Source organism: Moschus berezovskii, chromosome 22 (genome assembly GCF_049115385.1).
Source record: "Moschus berezovskii isolate FMDL1 chromosome 22, NW_MosBer_1.0, whole genome shotgun sequence".
Taxonomy (NCBI): Eukaryota; Metazoa; Chordata; class Mammalia; order Artiodactyla; family Moschidae; genus Moschus; species Moschus berezovskii.
Genome location: NC_142481.1, coordinates 66,506,808 through 66,527,471, shown reverse-complemented (window position 1 = coordinate 66,527,471; position 20,664 = coordinate 66,506,808).

Genomic DNA, 20,664 nt, shown 5'->3' with positions numbered 1-20,664 from the left:
TCTAGAAAAACCACAAGATTGTGCACTCAAGGTGAGATGAGGAACGTTTCCCCTGCAGAGTCTGAAGAGAAATCCCACATTCACCCTTGAAACTCGGACGGGTACTTCACACTATTTATGCGATTCAAGACATTCCCTGACATAATTTCCTCACTTGAGAAGAGAACACAATTTATGGATTCAACTTAAGATGCAGCCCTATTCCCATTTCACGCCTTGAGAGTAATGCCGATGTACCCTCCCAAAAAGAAAGGAAACGTGGCTTCCCAGAGACTACACGAGCGAGTTCCTGAGGTCCCTGTCGCAACTCGAGAAGGAACCCAACATCCCGCGGAAACTCGACAAAAACCACAGGATTCTTCACTCAAGATGAGATTAGGAATATTTCCCCTGCATTGTCCCAGAGAATTTCCACAATACCGCTTGAAACGCGAACGAGTACTTGACACCCTTTATGCGACTCAAGACATTCCCTTACCTAGCTGTCCCCACTTGCGAGGAGAACACAATGTATGGACTCAACATTAAATGAGATCCTATTCCCACTCTACGCTTTGAGAGTAATCCCAATGTTCCCCTACCAAAAGGAAAAGAGACCTGACATCCCAGGGACTACACAAGCGAGTTCCTGAGGTCCCTGTCGCCCCTCGAATAGGACCCCAAGCTTCCCGCCGCAACTCGAGAAAAACCACAAGATTCTGTACTCAAGGTGTGATGACGAAAATTTCCCCTGCAGAGTCTCAAGAGAAATCCCTCATATCCCCTTGAAACGTGAAGTGTACTTGAGACCCTTTATGTTACTCAAGACATAAACTGACATATCTGTCCCCACATGAGAGGAAAACACAATTTATGGACTCAAATTTAGATGAGGCATATGCTCATTCCACGCCTCAAGAGTATTCCCTATGTTTCCCCACCTAAACAAGAGGAGATCTGACTTCCCAGGGACTACACGATCGATGTCCTGAGGTCTCTGGTGCAACTCGAGAAGGACCCCAAACTTCCTGCCGCAACTCGAGAAAAACCACAAGATTCTTCACTTAAGGTGAGATTAGGAAGATTTCCACTGCAGAGTCCCAAGAGAAATCCCACATTCCCGCTTTGAAACCCGAACGGGTGCTTGACACCCTTTATGCGATTCAAGACATTCCCTGACATAGCTGTCTCCACTTGAGAGGAGAACACAATTTATGCACTCACCTTTAGATGAGGCCCTATTCCCATTCCACCTCTCAAGAGTAATTCCGAAGTTCCCCTAAAAAAACGAAAGGAGACCTGACTTCCCAGGGACTACATGAGTGAGTTCCTGAGGTCTCTGTCGCAACTTGAGGAGGACACCAAGCTTCTGGCCGCAACTCGACAAAAGCCACAAGATTCTTCACTCAAGGTGAGATGAGGAAAATTTCCCCTGAATAGTCTCAAGAGTAACCAAACATTTCTGGTTGAAAGTCGAACGGGTACTCGACACACTTTATGCGACACAAAACATTCCCTGACATACCTGTCCACACTTGAGGGGAGAACACAATTTATGGACTCAACTTTAGCAGAGGACCTCTTACCACTCCTCACCTTGAGAGTAATAACGATGTTCCCCTACCAAACGAAAGGAGACCTGATTTCCAAGGGACAACACGACCGAGTTCCTGAGGTCCCTGTCGCCCCTTAGTTGGACCCCAAGCTTCCTGAAGCAACTTCTGAAGAAACACAAGATTGTGCACGCAAGATGAGATGAGGAAAGCTTCCCCTGCAGAGTCTCAAGAGAAATCCCAAATTCCCGCTTGAAACGCGAACAGGTACTTGACACACTTTACGCGACACAAGACATCCCAGGACATAGCTATCCCCATTTGAGAGGAGAAAATAATTTATGGACTAAACTTAAGATGAGGCCCTACTTGCATTCCATGCCTCGAGAGTAATCTCGATGTTCCCCAACAAAAGCGAAAGGAGACCTGAATTCCCAGGGACTACACGAGCGAGTACCTGAAGTCCCTGTTGCCACTTGAGAAGGACCCCAATCTTCCCGCCGCAACTCGAGGAACACCACAAAAAAATCCACTCAATGCGAGATGAGGAAATTGTGCGCTGCAGAATCTCAAGAGAAATCCCACATTCCCGCATGAAAGGCAAAAGGATACTTGACACCCTTTATGCAACTGAGAAATTTCCCTCACACAGCTGTCCCCATTGGAGAGGAGAACACATGGTACGGACTCAAACTTAGAAGAGGCTCAATTCCCACTTACTGGCTCTAGAATAATCCCGAAGTTTCCCATCCAATACAAAGGGGACCTGACCTACCTGAAGTAACACCAGAGAGTTTCTGAGGTCCCAGTTGCAACTCGAGAATTAAGCCCAGCTTCCCGGCGCAACTCGAGAAACACCACAAAGCTATCCCCTCAATGCGAGATGAGAAAATTGTGCGCTGCAGAATCTCAAGAGAAATCCCACATTCCCGCTTGAACGGCAAAGGGTACTTGACACCCTTTTTCAGACTTAGAAAGTTCCCTCACACAGCAGTCCACATTGGAGAGAAACACACTTTTTGGACTCAACACGAGAAGAGACCTTATTCCCATTTACGGGCTCGAGAGTAATCCGGAAGTTCCCCTTCCAACACAATATGGGACCTGACTTCCCTGAAGCAACCCGAGCGAGTTCCTGAAGTCCCGGTCGCAACTCAGGAAGAACCCAGAGCTTCCCGCTGCAACTTGAGAAACAGCACGAAATTATCCCCTAATGCGAGATGAGGACATTTTGCGCTGCAGATTCTCAAGAGAAATCCCACATTCCCGCTAGAAATGCGAAAGGGTACTTGACACCCTTTATGCGACTCAGAAAGGTCGATCACCTAGCCTTCCCTTTACAGAGGAGAACACACTTTATGGTCTCAACTCAAGAAGTACCCCCAGCTTCCCACCGCTATTTGAGAAACACCACAAAATTATCCACTCAATTCGAGATGAGGAAATTTTGCGCAGCAGAATCTCAAGAGAAATCAGACATTCATACTTGAAAGGCAAAAGTCTACTTAACACGCTTTATGTGAAAAAGAAAGTTCATTAACAGCCGTCCCCATTGGACAAGAGAACGAACTTGATGGACTCAACTCGAGAAGAGGCCTATCCCCATTGAATGGCACGAGAGTAATCTCCAAGTTCCCCGTCCTTCACAAAAGGGGAACTGACTTCCCTGAAGCAACCCGAGTGATTTCCTGAGGTCCCCGTCGCAACTCGAGAAGTACCCCCAGGTTCCCGCCGAAACTGGAGAAACAAAGCAAAATTATCCCTTCAATGGGAGATGAGGAAATTTTACGCTGTAGAATCTCAAGAGAAATCCCAAATTCCCGCTTGAAGGCAAAATTGTACTTGACAACCTTTATGCGATTCAGAAATTTCCCTAACATGCGTCCATATTGGAGAGTAGAGCACACTTTATGGACTCAACTAGAGAAAAGGCCCTATTCTCATTTAACAGGTCAAGAGTAATCCAGATGTTGCCCTTCCAACACAAAAGGGGACCTGATTTCCCTGAAGCAACCCGGGCGAGTTTCTGAGGTCACCGTCGCAACTCGAGTAGTACCCCCAGTTTCCCGCCGCAACTCGAGAAACACCACAAAATTATCCCCCAATGCGAGATGAGGAAATTTTGTGTGGCAGATCTCAAGGGAAATCCCACAATCCCGCCGAAAGGCAAAAGGGTTCTTGACACTGTTTATGCGACTCAGAAAGTTCCCTCACACAGCCGTCCGCACTGGAGAGGAGCACACATTTTATGGACTCAACTTGAGAAGAGGGCCTATTCCCCTTTAACCGCTAGAGAGTAAACCCGAAGTTCACCTTCCAACACGAAGGGGGACCTGACTAACCTGAAACAACCTGAGCGAGCTCTTGAGTTCCAAGTCGCAACTCGAGAAATACCCACAACTTCCTGTCGAAACTGGAGAAACACCACAAAAAAATCAACTCAATGCGAGATGAGGAAATTTTGTGCTGCGGAATCTCAATAGAAATGCCACATTCACGCTTGAAATGCAAAAGTGTATTTGACAAAATTTATGCAACACAGAATGTTCCTTCAAACAGCCGTCCCCATTGGAGAGGAGAACAAACTTTATGGACTCAACTCAAGAAGAAACACTATTCCCATTTAAGGGCTTGAGAGTAATCCCGAAGTTCCCCTTCCAACACAAAAAAGGGTCCTGAATTCCCTGAAGGATCCCGAGGAAGTCCCTGTATTCCCATTTGCAACTCGTAAAGTACCCCCAGCTTCCGCCGAGACTCGAGAAACACCACAAAATTATCCCCTCAATGCGAGATGAGGAAATTTGCACTGCAGAATCTCAAGAGAAATCCGACATTCCCGCTTGAAAGGCAAAAGTGTTCTTGACACGCTTTATGCGACTCCGAAAGTTCCCTAACAGCCGTTCCCATTGGATAGGAGAAAACACTTTATGGACTCAACTCGAGGAGAGGCCCTATTACCATTTAACGCCTCTAGAGTAATCTGGAAGTTTCCCTTCCAACACAAAAAGGGAACTGACTTCCCTGAAACAACCCGAGCGAGTTCCTGAGGTCCTCATCGCAACTCGAGAAGTACCCACAGCTTCCCACCAGAACACAATATAAACCACAAAATTGCCCCTCAATGCGACATGAGGATATTTTGAGCTGCAGAATCTCAAGAGAAATCCCACATTCCCGCTTGAAAGGCAAAAGAGTACTTGGCACCCTTCATGCCACTCCGAAAGTTCCCTAATACAGCAGTCCCCAATGTAGAGGAGAACACACTATAAGGACTCAACCCGAGAAGAGGCCCTATTCCCATTTAACGGTTCAAGAGTAATCCCAAATTTCCCCTTTCTGCACAAAAGGTGAACTGACTTCCTTGAAGAAATCCGAGTGAGTTCCTCAGGTTCCCGGCCCAACTGAGAAACACCCCCAGTTTCCTGCCGCAACTAGAGAAACACTACAAAATTCTTCCCTCATTGCGAGATGAGGAAATTTTGCGCTGCAGAATGTCAAGAGAAATCCCACATCCCGCTTGAAAGGCAAAAGGGTACTTGGCACCCTCTATGCGACTCAGAAAGTTCCCTCAAACCGCGGTCCCCATTGGAGAGGAGAACACAATTTATGGACTCAACTCGAGAATACTTGCTATTCCCTTTTAACGGTTCGAGAGTAATCCCGAAGTTCCTCTTCCAACACAAAAGAGGACTTGACTTCCCTGAAGCAAACAGAGCGAGTTCCTGAGGACCCCGACGCCACTCGAGAAGTACCCCCAGCTTCCGGCCGCAACTCTAGAAACAACACAGATTTATCCCCTCAATGCGAAATGAGGAAATTTTGTGCTGCAGTATCTCAAGAGAAATCCCTCATTCCTGCTTGAAAGGCAGAAGTGTACTTGACACCCTTTATGCGACTCAGAAATTTCCCTCATACAGCTGTCCCGATTGGAGAGGAAAACACACTTTTTGTACTCAAATCTAGAAGAGGCCCTATTCATATTTAATGGCTCGAGAGTAATCCGGAAGTTCCCCTTCCAACACAAAAGGGGAAATGACTTCCCTGAAACAACCCGAGGGAGTTCCTGAGGTCCCCGTCGCAACTCGAGTTGTACCCCAAGCTTCCCGCCGCAAATCGAGAAACACCACAAAATTATCCCCTCAATTGGAGATGAGGAAATTTTACACTGTAGAATCACAAGAGAAATCCCGCATTCTCACTTCAAAGGCACTATGGTATTTGACAAACTTTATGCATTTCAGAAAGTTCCCTGACACTGCCATCCCCATTGGAGAGGAGAACACACTTTATGGACTCAACACAAGAAGAGACCCTATTCCCATTTAACGGCCTGAGAGTACCCCCGAGGTTCACTTTCCAAAACAAAAGGGGACCTGACTTCCCTGAAACAAAATGAAAGAACTACTGTGGTCCCCTTCGCAACTAGAGAAGTACCCCCATCTTCCAGCCTTAACTCGAGAATCACCACAAAATTACCCCCTCAATGCGAGATGAGGAAACTTTGTGCTGCAGAGTCTCAAGAGAAATCCCATATTCCCGCTTGAAAGGCATAAGTGTACTTGACATCCATTATTCGACTCAGAAATTTTCCTCACACAGCCGACCCCATTAGACAGGAGAACACACTTTAGGGACTCTCCTCAATAAAATGCCATATTCCCATTTATCGGCTTGAGAGGAATCCCAAATTTTCCATTCCAGCACTAAAGGGGAACTGACTTCCCTGAAGCAACCCAAGCGAGTTACTGAGGTCCCCGTCGCACTTTGAGTAGTACCCCCATCTTCCCGCCGAAATTCGAGGAACACCACAAAATTATCCCCTCAATGCGAGATGAAGAAATTTTGCGCTGCAGAATCTCAAGAGAAATCCCACATTCCTCCTTGAAAGGAAAAATGGTACTTGACAACCTTTATGTGACTCAAAAATTTCCCTCAACCAGCCGTCCCCATTGGATAGGAGAACACACTTTATGGACTCAAAACGAGAAGAGGCCCTATTCCCATTTAACAGCTCGAGAGTAAACCCGAAGTTCCCCTTTCAACACAAAAGTGGACCTGACTTCCCTGAAGCAACCGGATTGAATTCCTGAGGTCCCCGTCGAAACTCAAGAAGTATCCTCTTTTCCCGACGCAACTCGAGAAACACCACTAAATTATCTGCTCAATGCGAGATGAGGACATTTTACGCTGTAGAATCTCAAGAGAAATCCCAAATTCCCGCTTGAAAGGCAAAAGTTTACTTGACACCCTTTAAGCGACACAGAAAGTTCCCTCACATAACCGTTCCCATTGGAGAGGAGAACACATTTTAAGGACTCAAGTCGAGAAGAGGCTCTATTCCCATTTAACGGCTCAAGAGTAATCCGGAAATTCCCCTTCCAACATAATAGGGGACCTGACTTCCCTGAAGCAAAACAAGCGAATTCCTGAGTTCCCCGTCGCATCTCGAGAAGTACCCCCAGCTTCCCGACGCAACTCGAGAAACACCACAAAATTATCCCCTCAATGGGAGTTGTGGAAATTTTGCGCTGCAGAACCAGAAGTGAAATCCAAAATTCCCTCTATAAAGTCAAAAGGGTACTTTACACCCTTTATGCGACTCAGAAATTTCCTTCACACAGCAGTCCCCTTTTTGAGATGAGAACACACTTTTTGGACTCAACACGAGAAGAGGCCCTATTCCCATTTAACGGCCTGAGAGAAATCCCGAAGTTCCCCTTCCATCACAAAAGGGGACCTGACTTCCTTGAAGCAACCCGAGAAAGTTCCGGAGGTCCGCCTCACAACTCGAGAAACACCACAAAATTATCCCCTAAATGCGCGATGTGGAAATTTTGCACTGCAGAATCTCAAGAGAATTTCCACATTCCCGCTTGAAAGGCAAAATTGTACTTGACACCGTTTATGCGACTCAGAAATTTCGCTCACACAGCTGTCCCCATTGGAGAGGAGAACACACTTTATGGACTCAACCTGGGAAGTGGCCGTATTCCCTTTTAACGGCTCGAGAGTAATCCCAAATTTCCCCTTTCAACACAAAAGGGGACCTAATTTCCCTGAAGTAAACCGAGCGAGTTCCTGAGGTCCAGTCGCAACTCGAGAAGTACCCCCAGCTTCCAGCCACAACTCGAGAAACACCACAAAATTATCCCGTCAATGCGAGCTGAGGAAATTTTGCGCTGCACATACAAGAGAAATCCCACATTCCCGCCTGGAAGGTAAAAGGGTTCTTGACACATTTTATTCAGTTCAGTTCAGTCGCTCAGTCGTGTCCGAATCTCCGCGACCCCATGAATAATTGTACGCCTTACATCCCTGTCCTACACCATCTCCTGGAGTTCACTCAAACTCATGTCCACAGAGTCGGTGATGCCATCCAGCCATCTCATTCTCTGTCGTCCCCTTCTCCTCCCGCCCCCAACCTTTCCCTGCATCAGAGTCTTTTCCAGTGAGTCAACTCGTCGCATGAGGTGGCCAAAGTATTGCAGTTTCAGCTTTAGCATCAGTCCTTCCAATGAACACCCAGGATCGATCTCCCTTAGAATGGACTGCTTGGATCTTCTTTCAGTACAAGGGACTCTCAAGAGTCTTCTCCAACACCACATTTCAAAAGCATCAATTCTTCGGCGATCAGCTTTCTTCACAGTCCAACGCTCACATCCATACATGACCGCGGGAAAAACCATAGCCTTGACTAGACGGACCTTGGTTGACAAAGTAATGTCTCTGCTTTTTAATATGCTATCAAGGTTGGTCATAACTTTCCTTCCTAGGAATAAGCGCCTTTTATTTTCATGGCTGCAATCAGCATCTGCAGTGATTTTGGAGCACAAAAAAATAAAGTCTGACACTGTTTCCACAGTTTTTCCATCTATTTCCAGTGAAGTGATGGGACCAGATGCCATGATCTTTATTTTCTGAATGTTGAGCTTCAAGCCAACCTTTTCACTCTCCTCTTTCACTTTCATTAAGAGGATTTTGAGTTCCTCTTCACTTTCGGCCCTAAGGGTGGTGTCATCTACATATATGAGGTTATTGATATTTCTCCCAGCAATCTTGATTTCAGTAGTTTTTTTCCAGCCCAGCATTTCTCATGATGTACTCTGCATATAAATTAAATAAGCAAGGTGACAATATACAGCCTTGGCGTACTACTTTGCCTATTTGAAATCAGTCTGTTGCTGCATGTACAGTTCTGACTGTTGCTTCCTGACCTGCATACAGGTTTCTCAAGAGGCAGGTCAGGTGGTCTAGTATTCCCTTCTCTTTTAGAATCTTCCACAGTTTATTGTGATCCACACAGTCAAAGGCTTTGGCATAGTCAATGAAGCAGACATAGATATTTTTCTGGAACTCTCTTGCTTTCTCCATGATCCAGCGGATGCTGGCAATTTGATCTCTCTTGCCTCTGCCTTTTCTAAAACCTTCTTGAACATCTGGGAGTTCACGGATCACATATTGCTGAAGCCTGGCTTGGAGAATTTTGAGCATGACTTTACTAGCGTGTGAGATGAGTGTAATTGTGCGGTAGTTTGAGCATTCTTTGGCATTGCCTTTCTTTGGAATTGGAATGAAGACTGACCTTTTCCAGTCTTGTGGCCACTGCTGAGTATTCCAAATTTGTTGGCATATTGAGTGCAGCACTTTCAAAGCATCATCTTTCAAGATTTGAAATAGCTCAACTGGAATTCCATCACTTCCACTAGCTTTGTTCGTAGTGATGCTTTCTAAGGCCCACTTGACTTCACATTCCAAGATGTCTGGCTCTAGGTCAGTGATCACATTTTCGTGACTATCCTGGTCATGATGATCTTTTTGTACAGGTCTTCTGTGTATTCTTGCCACCTCTTCTTAATATCTTCTGCTTCTGTTAGGTCCCTACCATTTCTGTCCTTTATCGAGCCCATCTTTGCATGAAATGTACCCTTGGAATCTCTAATGTTCTTGAAGAGATCTCTTGTTTTTCCTATTCTGTTGTTTTCTTCTATTTCTTTGCATTCATCACTGAGGAAGGGTTTCTTATCTCTCCTTGCTATTCTTTGGAACTCTGCATTCAGATGCTTATATCTTTCCCTTTCTCCTTTGCTTTTCGCTTCTCTTCTTTTGATAGCTATTTGTAAGGCCACCTCAGACAGCCATTTTGCTTTTTTTGCATTTCTTTTCCATGGGGATGCTCTTGGTCCCTGTCTCCTCTACAGTGTCATGAACCTCCGTCCAGAGTTCATCAGGCACTCTATCTATCAGATCTAGTCCCTTAAATCTATTTCTCACTTCCACTGTATAATCATAAGGGATTTGATTTAGGTCACATATGAATGGTCTAGGAGTTTTCCCTACTTTCTTCAATGTAAGTCTGAATTTGGCAATAAGGAGTTCATGATCTGAGCCACAGTCAGCTCCTGGTCTTGTTTTTGCTAACTGTCTACAGCTTCTCCTTCTTTGGCTGCAGAGAATATAATCAATCTGATTTCGGTGTTGACCATCTGGTGATGTCCACGTGTAGAGTCTTCTCTTTTGTTGTTGGAAGAGGGTGTTTGCTATGACCAGTGTGTTCTCTTGACAAAACTCTATTAGCCTTGGCCCTGTTTCATTCCATGCTCCAAGGCCAAATTTGCCTGTTACTCCAGGTGTTTCTTGACTTCCTACTTTTGTATTCCATTCCCCTATAATGAAAAGGACATCTTTTTTGTGTGTTACTTCTAATAGATCTTGCAGGTCTTCATAGAACCATTCAATTTCGCATTCTTCAGCGTCACTGGTTGGGGCATTACCCAACCTGGATTACTATAATGTTGAATGTTTTGCCTTGGATACGAACAGAAATCATTCTGTCGTTTTTAAGATTGCATCCAAGTACTGCATTTCGGACTCTTTTGTTGACCATGATGGCTACTCCATTTCTTCTAAGGGATTCCTGCACACAATAGTAGATATAGTGGTCATCTGAGTTAAATTCACCCATTCCAGTCCATTTTAATTCACTGATTCCTAGAATGTCTATGTTCACTCTTGCCATCTCCTGTTTGACCACTTCCAATTTGCCTTGATTCATGGACCTAACATTCCAGGTTCCTATGCAATATTGCTCTTTACAGCACCGGACCTTGCTTCTATCACTGGTCACATCCACAACTGGGTACTGATTTTGCTATTGCTCCATCCCTTCATTCCTTCTAGATTCATTTGTCCACTGATCTCCAGTAGCATACTTGGCACCTACCGACCTGGGGAATTCCTCATTCAGTATCCTGTCATTTTGCCCTTTGATACTCTTCATGGGGTTCTCAAGGCAAGTATTCTGAAGTGGATTGCCATTCCCTTCTCCAGTGGAACACATTCGGCTGTGGTCCATGTGATCAGATCAACTCGTTTCCTGTGATTATGATTTCAGTGTGTCTGCCCTCTGATGCCCCCTTGCAATACCTACCGTCTTATTTGGGTTTCTCTTACCTTGGGTGTGGGATATCTCTTCACAGCTGCTCCAAGAAAGCGCAACCGCTGCACCTTACCTTGGATGAGGGGTATCTCCTCAAGGCCGCCCCTCCTGACCTTGAACGTGAGTAGCTCCTCTCGGCCCTCCCCCGCACAGCCACAGCCTATTGGACGTGGGGTAGCTCCTTTCGGCTGCCTGCCCTGGCCTCAGGCGTGGGGTAGCTCCTCACGGCTGTGCATCTTTGAATGGTCGGTGCGCTGGGGCCGGCGACTCTCACGTCTGTGCGGGTAGGGTCAGTGTCTCTCAGGACTCCGTGGAAAGGGCCGGTGTCTCCCGCATCTGCACAGGCAGGGCGGGCGTCTCTCACCTCTGCACGGCCGGGGCCGGGGTCTCTCCCGTCTCTCCCGTACTTGACACCCCTTATGCGACTCAGAAAGTTCCCTCACACAGCCGTACCCATTGGAGACGAGAACACACTTTATGCACTCAACTCGAGAAGAGGTCCTATTCCCATTTAATGGCTCTAGAGTATTCCGTAAGTTCCCCTTCCAGCACAAAAGGGGACCTGACTTTCCTGAAGCAACCCGAGCGTGTTCCTGAGGTTCCCGTCGCAACTCGAGTTGTACCCCAAGATTCCCACCGCAACTCGAGAAACACCACAAAATTATCCCCTCAATGCAAGAAGAGGAAATTTTGCGCTGCGGTATCTCAGCAGAAATCCCACATTTCCACTTGAAATGCAAAAGGTTACTTGAAACCCTTTATGCAACTCAGAATGCTCCCTCAACCTGCCGTTCCCATTGGAGTGGAGAACACATTTTATGGATTCAAATGGAGAAGAGGCCACTTCTCATTTAACGTCTCGAGAGTAATCCCAAAGCTCCCCTTCCAAAACAAAGAGGACCTGACTTCCCTGAAGAAACCCTAGCGAGTTACTGAGGTCCCGGCGCAACTCGAGAAATACCCCCAGCTTCCCACCGCAACTCAAGAAACACCACAAAATTATCCCTTCAATGCGAGATGAGGAAAATTTCCGCTGCAGAATCTCAAGAGATAACCCACATTCACTCTTCAAAGGCAAAAGGGTACATGACACCCTTTATGCGACACAGAAAGTTCCCTCAAACAGCCATCCTCATTGGAGACGAGAACACACTTTATGGACTCAATTCAAGAAGAGGCCCTATTCCCATTTAACAGCTCAACAGTAATTCGGAAGTTCCCCTTCCAACACAAAAGGGGACCTGACTTCCTTGAAGAAACCTGAGCGAGTTCCTGAGGTTCCCGTCGCAACTCAAGAAGTACTCTCAGCTTAGCGCTGTAACTCGAGACTCACCACAAAATTTTCTCGTCAATTCGAGATGAGGAATTTTGCAATGCAGAATCTCAAGCGTAATCCCACATTCCCTCTGGAAAGGCAAAAGTGTACTTGACACTCTTTTTTTGACTCAGAAAGTCCCCTCAAACTGCCGTCCCCATTGGAGAGGAGAACACAATTTATGCACTCAACTTGAGAAGAGGCGGATTCCCAATAAAAGGCTCGAGAGTAATCCCAAAGATCCCCTTCCAACACAAAAGGGATCCTGACTTTCCTGAAGGCACCCGAGCGAGTTCCTGAGGTCTCCATCTCAACTCGAGATGTATCCCCAGCTTCCCATCGCAACTCGAGAAACAACAAAAATTATACCTTCAATACAAGATGAGGAAAATTTCCGCTGCAGAATCTCAAGAGAAATCCCGCATTCACTCTCCAACACAAAAGGGTAGTAGACACCCTTTATGTGACTCAGAAAGTTCCCTTACACAGCCGTCCCCATTGGAGAGGAGAACACACTTTATGGACTCAAATCGAGAAGAGGCCCTATTCTTATTTAACGACTCGAGAGTAATACCGGAGTTCCCATTCCAACACAAAAGGGGACCTGACTTCTCTGAAGCAACCCCAGCGAGTTCCTGAGATCCCCGTCGTAACTCGAGAAGTACACCGAGATTCCCGTCGCAACTCGAGAAACACCACAAAATTATCCACTCAATGCGAGATGAGGAAATTTGTGCTGCAGAATCTCAAGAGAAATCCCACATTCTCATCTGAAAGGCAAAAGGGTACTTGACATATTTATGCGACTCAGAAAGATCCCTAACAGCCGTCCCCATTGGAGAGGAGAACAAACTTTAAGGACTCAACTCGAGAAGAATCCATATTCCTATTTAACGGCTGGAGAGTGTTCCAAGAGTTCCCCTTCCAGCACAAAAGGGTATCTGACTTTGCTGAAGCAACCTGACCGAGTTCCTGAGGTCCCTGTCACAACTCGAGAAGTTCCCCCAACTTCCCACCGCACCACGAGAAACACCACAAAATTATCCACTCAATTGGAGACGAGGAAATATTTGGGCTGCAGAATCTCAAGATAAAATCAACATTTCCACTTGAAAGGCAAAAGGGTACTTGACACATTTATGCGACTCAGAAAGTTTCCTAACAGCCGTCCCCATTGGAGAGCAGAACACATTTTATGGACTCAACTCAAGAGGAGGACTTTTCCCATTTAAGGGCTTGAAAGTAATCCGGAAGTTCCCCTTCAAACACAAAGGGGAACCGACGTCCCTGAAGCAACCCGAACGAGTTCCTGAGGTCCCCGTCGCAACTCGAGAAGTACCCCCAGCTTCCCACCGCAACTCGAGAAACAACACAAAATTATCCCTTCAATGCAAGAGAAAATTTTTCGCTGCAGAATCTCAACAGAAATCCCACATTCCCTCTTGAAATGCAAAAGGGTACTTGAAACCCTTTATGAGACTCAGAATGTTCCCTCCACCTGCCGTCCCCATTGGAGACAAGAACACAATTTATGGACTCAAATCAAGAAGAGGCCAATTCCTATTTAACGTCTCGAGTTTAATCCCGAAGCTCGTCTTCCAACACAAAAGAGGACCTGACTTCCTGAAAGCAACCTGAGCGAGTTCCAGAGGTACCAATCGCAACTCGAGAAGTACCTGCAGCTTCCCCCCGCAACTCTAGAAACACCAAAAAATTAACCTTTCAATGCGAGATGAGGAATATTTCCGCTGCAGAATCTCAAGAGATATCCCACATTCCCGTTTGAAAGGCAAAAGGATTCTTGACACCCTTTATGTGGCTCAGAAAGTTCCCTCACACTGTCGTCACCATTGGAGAGGAGTACACACTTTATGGACTCAACTCAAGAAGAGGGCCTATTCCCACTTAAGGGCTCGAAAGTAATCCGGAAGTTCCCCTTCAAACACAAAGGGGGCCTGACTTCCCTGAAGAAACCCAAGCGAGTTCCCGAGGTCCCAGACGCAACTCGAGAACTACCCCCAGCTTCCCACCGCAACTCGAGAAACACCAAAAAATTATCCCCTCAATGCGAGATAAGGAAATTTTGCGCTGCAGAATCTCAAGAGAAAACCCACATTCACTCTTCAAATGCAAAAGTGTCCTTGACACCCTTTATGCGACAGTGTAAGTTCCCTAATATCGGTCAGATTGGAGTGGAGAACACACTTTATGGACTCAACCCGAGAAGAGACTCTCTTCAAATTTAAGGGCTGGAGAGTAATCCGGAAGTTCCTCTTCCAACACAAAAGTAGACCTGACTTTCCTGAAGCAACCCAAGCAAGTTACTGAGGTCCCCGTCGCAACTTGTGTAGTACCCCCAGCTTCCCGCCTCTTCTCGAGAAACACGACAAAATTATCCCCTCAATGCGAGATGAGGAAATTTTCCTCTGCAGAGTCACAAGAGAAATCCCACATTCCCGCTGGAAAGGCAAAAGGTTACTTTATGCGACTCAGAAAGTTCCCTCACAGAGCCGTCCTCATTGGCGAGGAGAACACACTTTATGGACTCAACTCGAGAAGAGGCCCTATTCCCATTTAACGGCTAGAGAGTAATCAGGAAGTTCCCCTTCGAAAACAAAAGCAGACCTGACTTCCCTCAAGTAATGCGAGTGAGTTCCTGAGGTACCTTTTGCAACCCGAAAAGTACCCCCATCTTCCTGGTGCAACTCGAGAAACAGCACAAAATTATCCCCTCATTGCGAGATGAGGAAATTTTGCACTTCAGGTTCTGAAGAGAAATCCCACATTCCTGCTTGAAAGGCAAAAGGGTACTTGACAAACTTTATGCGACTCAGAAATTTCCCTAACATCCGTCCCCATTGGAGAGGAGAACACACTTTAAAGACTCAACAGGAGAAGAGGCCTTATTCCCATTTAAGGGGTGGAGAGTAATCCCGAAGTTCCCCTTCCTCCTCAAAAGGGGAACTTACATCCCTGAAGCAACCTGGGCAAGTTCCTGAGGTCCCCATCGCAATCCGAGAAGTACCCCCAGCTTCCCTCCGAAACTCGAGAAACACCACCAAATTAACCACTCAATGCGAGATGAGGAAATTTTGCGCTGCAGATTCTCACCAGAAATCCCACATTCACTCTTGAAAGGCAAATGTTACTTGACACCCTTTATGCTACTCAGAAAGTTCCCTCACACAGCCATCCCCATTGGAGAGGAGAACACACTTTATGGACTCAACTCAAGAAGAGGCCCTATTCCCACTTAAGGACTCGAGAGTAATCCCGAAGTTCCCCTTCCAACAAAAAGGAGACATGACTTCCCTGAAGCAACCAAAGCGAGTTCCTGAGGTCTGCGTCGCAAATTGAGATGAACCCCTAGCTTCCCACCACAACTCGAGAAACACCACAAAATTATCCCGTCATGCGAGATGAGGAAATTTTTCGCTGTAGAATCACACGAGAAATCCCACAACCGCTTGAAAGGCAAAATGGTACTTGACACCCTTGATGAGAATAAGAAAATTCCCTAACATCCGTACCCTTTGGAGAGAAGAACACACTTTATGGACTCAATTCGAGAAGAGGCCGTATTCCAATTTAACCACTTGAGAGTAATCCGGAAGTTCCCTTTCCAACAAAAAAAGGGACCTGACATCCCTGAAGCAACCCGAGCAAGTTCCTGAGGTCCCCGTTACAACTCAAGAAGTATCCTCAGCATCTTGTCGCAACTAGAGAAACAAAACAAAATTATCCCCTCAATGCGAGATGAGGAAATTTTGGGCAGCAGAATCTCAAGAGAAATCCCACATTCCCGCTTGAAAGGCAAAAGTTACTTGACACCCTTTGTGCGACTCAGAAAGTTCCCTCACAGAGCATCCCCACTGAAGAGGAGAACACACTTTATTCACTCAACACGAGAAGAGGTCCTATTCCCATTTAACGGCTCGAGAGTAATCCCGAAGTTCCCCTTCCAACACAAAGGGGAACTGAATTCCCTGAAACAACCCGAGCTGGTTCCTGAGGTCCCGTCACAACTCGAGAAGTATCCCTAGCTTCCCGCCGAAATTCGAGAAATACCAGAAAAATATCCCTTAATTGCGAGATGAGGATATTTTGCACTGCAGAATCTCAAGAGACAGCCCACATTCCCGCTTGAAAGGCAAAAGTGTACTTGACACCTTTCATGCCACTCAGAAGGTTCCCTCACACAGCCGTCCCCATTGGAGAGGAGAACACACTTTATGGACTCAATAGAAAAGAGGCACTATTCCCATTTAACGTCAGGACAGTAATCTGAAGTGCCCCTTCCAACACAAAAGGGGACCCGACTTCTCTGAAACAACACAAGCAAATTCCTCTGGTCCTAGTCGAGTCGAGAAGTACCCACAGCGTCCCGCCGAAACTCGAGAAACACCCCAAAATTATCCCCTCAATGCGAGATGAGGATATTTTGCACTCCAGAATCTCAAGAAAAATCCCACATTCCCGCTTGAAAGACAAAAGGGTACTTGACAACCTTTATGCGACACAGAAAGTTCCCTAACAGACATCCACATTGGATAGGAGAACGCACTTTATGGCCTCAATTCGAGCAGAGGCCCTATTCCCATTTAAAGGCTCAAGAGTAATCCCGAAGTTCCCCTTACAGCACAAAAGGGGACCTGACTTCCCTGAAGCAACCCGAGCGAGTTCCTGACGTCCCCGTCGCAACTCAGAAAGTACAACAAGCTTCCCATCGCAACTCGAGACGCACCAGAAAGTTCAGTTCAGTTCAGTTCAGTCACTCAGTCGTGTTCGACTCCCCGGATGCCCATGAATCACAGCACGCCAGGCCTCCCTGTCCATCACCAGCTCGCAGAGTACACTCAAACTCATGACCACAGAGTCTATGATGCCATCCAGCCATCTCATTCTCTGTCGTCCCCTTCTCCTCCCGCCCCCAACCTTTCCCAACATCAGAGTCTTTTCCAGTGAGTCAACTCATCGCATGAGGTGGCCAACGTATTGCAGTTTCAGATTTAGCATCAGTTTTTCCAATGAACACCCATGATTGATATCCTTTTTGTGCTACAGTATCTCAACAGGAAGCCCACATTCCCCTTTCAAAGGCAAAAGTGTACTTGACACCCTTTATGCGACTGAGAAAATTCCCTAACATCTGTCCCTATTTTAGAGGAGAACACACTTTATGGACTCAACTGGAGAAGAGGCGCTATTCCGATTTAACGGCTCGAAAGTAATCCGGAAGTTCCCCTTCCAAAACAAAAGGGGACCTGACTTCACTGAAGCAACCCGAGCGAGTTCCTGAGGGCCCCGTCACAACTCGAGAAATACCCTCAGCTTCCCACTGCAACTCGAGAAACACCACAAAATTATCCCCTCAATAGGAGATGATGAAATTTTTTGCTGTAGAAATACAAGAGAAATCCCACATTCTCAGTTGAAACACAAAAGGGTACATGACACCATTTATTCGACTCAGGAAGTTCCCTAATATCCGTCCCCAATGTAGAGGAGAACACTCTTTATGGACTCAACTCGAGAAGAGGCCGTATTCCAATTTAAGGGATCGTGAGTAGTCATGAAGTTCCCCTTCCAAAACAAAAGGGGACCTGAGTTCCCTGAAGCAACCCGAGGAAGTTCCTGTATTCCCCGTTGCAACTCGAAAAGGACCCCCAGCTTCTGCCAAAACTCGAGAAACACCACAAAATTATCCCCTTATTGCCAGTTGAGGAAATTGTGTGCTGCAGAATCTCAAGAGAAATTCCACATTCCCGCTTGAATGAAAAAGGGTACTTGACACAGTTTGTGCGAACCAGAAAGTTCCCTAATAGCCGTCCCAATTGGAGAGGAGAAGACACTTTATGGACTCAACACGCGCAGAGGCCCTATTCCAATTTAATGGCTGGAGAGTAATCGTAAGTTCCCATTCCAACACGAAAGGGGACCTGACTTCCCTGAAGCAACCCGAGCGAGTGCCTGAGGTCTACGTCACAACTTGAGATGTAGCCCCAGTTTCCTGACGCAACTGGAGAAAAACCACAAAACTATCCCCTCAATGCGAGATGAGGAAATTTTGCCCTGGAGATTCTCAGGAGAAATCGCACAACCCGCTTGAAAGGCAAAATTGTACTTGACTCCCTTTTTGCTACTCAGAAAGTTCCCTAACATCCGACCCATTGGAGAGAAGAACACACTTTATGGACTCACTCGAGAACAAGACCTATTCCCATTTAACGGCCCGAGACTAATCTCGAAGTACCCCTTCCAACACAAAAGGGACCTGACTTTCCTGAAGCAACTCGAGCGAGTTCCTGAGGTCACCGTCATAACTCGAGAATTACCCACAGCTTCCCACGGAAACTCGAGAGACACCACAAAAATATCCCCTCAATGCGAGATGAGGAAATTTTCGTTGCAGAATCTTAAAGAAATCCCACATTCCTGCTTGAAAAGCCAAAGGATACTTGACACCCTTTATGCGACTCAGAAAGTTCCCTCACATAGCCGTTATCATTGGAGAGGAGAAGACACTTTATGGACTCAACACGAGCAATGGCCCTATTCCCATTTAATGGCTGGAGAGTAATCAGTAAGTTCCCATTCCAACACAAAATCGGACCTGATTTCCCTGAAGCAACCCGAGCGAGTTCCAGAGGTCTACGTCGCAACTTGAGATGTACACCTAGTTTCCCGCCGCAACTCGAGAAACACACCAAAATTATCCCCTCAATGCGAGATAAGGAAATTCTGCGCTGCAGCATCTCAAGAGAAATCCCACATTCCCCTTGAAAGGCAAAAGGGTACTTGACACCCTTAATGCTATGCAAAAATTTCCCTCACACAGCTGTCCCCATTGGAGAGGAGAACACACGTTATGGACTCAACTCAAGAAGAGGCCCTATTCCCATTTAAGGGCTCGAGAGTAATCCCGAAGTTCCTCTTCCTTCACAAAAGAAGAACTTACTTCCCTTAAGCAACCCGAGTGAGTTCCTGAGATCCCCTTCTCAACTCGAGAAGTACCCCTAGCTTCAAGCCGAAACTCGAGAAACACAAAGAAATTATCCCATCAATGTGAGATGAGGAAATGTTACGCTGCAGAATCTCAAGAGAAATCCCACACTCCCTCCTTAAAGGCAAAAGTGTACTTGATACCATTTATGGGTCTCAGAAAGTTCCCACAAACAGCCGTCCCCATTGGAGAGGAGAACACACTTTATGGACTCAACTCGAGAAGAGGCCGAATTACCATTTAACGGCTTGAGAGTAATACGGAAGTTTCCCTTCCAACACAAAAGGGGACCTGAATTCCCTGAAACTACCCAATCAAATTCCTGAGGTCCCCGTCGCAAGTCAAGAAATACCCCCAGCTTCCGGCCGCAACTCGAGAAACACCACAAAATTATCTCCTCAATGCGAGATGAGGAAATTTTGTGTTGCAGAGACTCAAGAGAAACCCCACATTCCCTGTGAAAGGCAAAAGGGAAATTGGCAACCTTCATGTGACTCAGAAATTTCCCTCACACAGCCGTCGCCATTGGAGAGGAGAACACACTTTTTGGACTCAACTCTAGAAGAGGTCCTATTCCCATTTAATGGCTCGAGAATAATCTGGAAGTTCACCTTCCAACACAAAAGGGGACCTGACTTCTCTGAAGAAACCCGAGCGAATTCCTTAGGTCCCCGTCGCAACTGGAAAAGTACCCCCAGCCTACGGCCCCAACTCGAGAAACACCACAAAATTATTCCCTCAATGCGAGTTGAGGAAATTTTGCACAGCAGAATTTCAAGAGAAATCCCACATTCCCGCTTGAAAAGCAAAAGGATACTTGACACCCTTTATGCGACTCAGAAAGTTCCCTCACATAGCTGTTACCATTGGAGAGGAGAAGACACTTTATGGACTCAACACGAGCAGAGGCTCTATTCCCATTTAATGGCTGGAGAGAATTAGGAAGTTCCCATTCCAACACAAAAGGGGACCTGACTTCCATGAAGCAACCCGAAAGATTTCTTGAGGTCTACGTCGCAACTTGACATGTACCCCCAGCTTTCCGCTGCAACTCGAGAAACACCACAAAATTATCCCCTCAGTGCGAGATGAGGAAATTTTGCGCTGCAGAATCTCAAGAGAAATCCCACATTCCCTGTGAAAGGCAAAAGGATACTTGACAACCTTCATGCGACTCCGAAAATTCCCTCACACAGCCATCGCCATTGGAGAGGAGAACACAATTTTTTGACTCAACTCGAGAAGAGGTCCTATTCCCATTTAAAGGCTCGAGAGTAACCCGGAAATTCCCCTTCCAACACAAAAGGGGACCTGACTTCCTGAAGCAACCCAAGCGAGTTCCATAGGTCTACGTTGTAACTTGTGATGTATCCCCAGC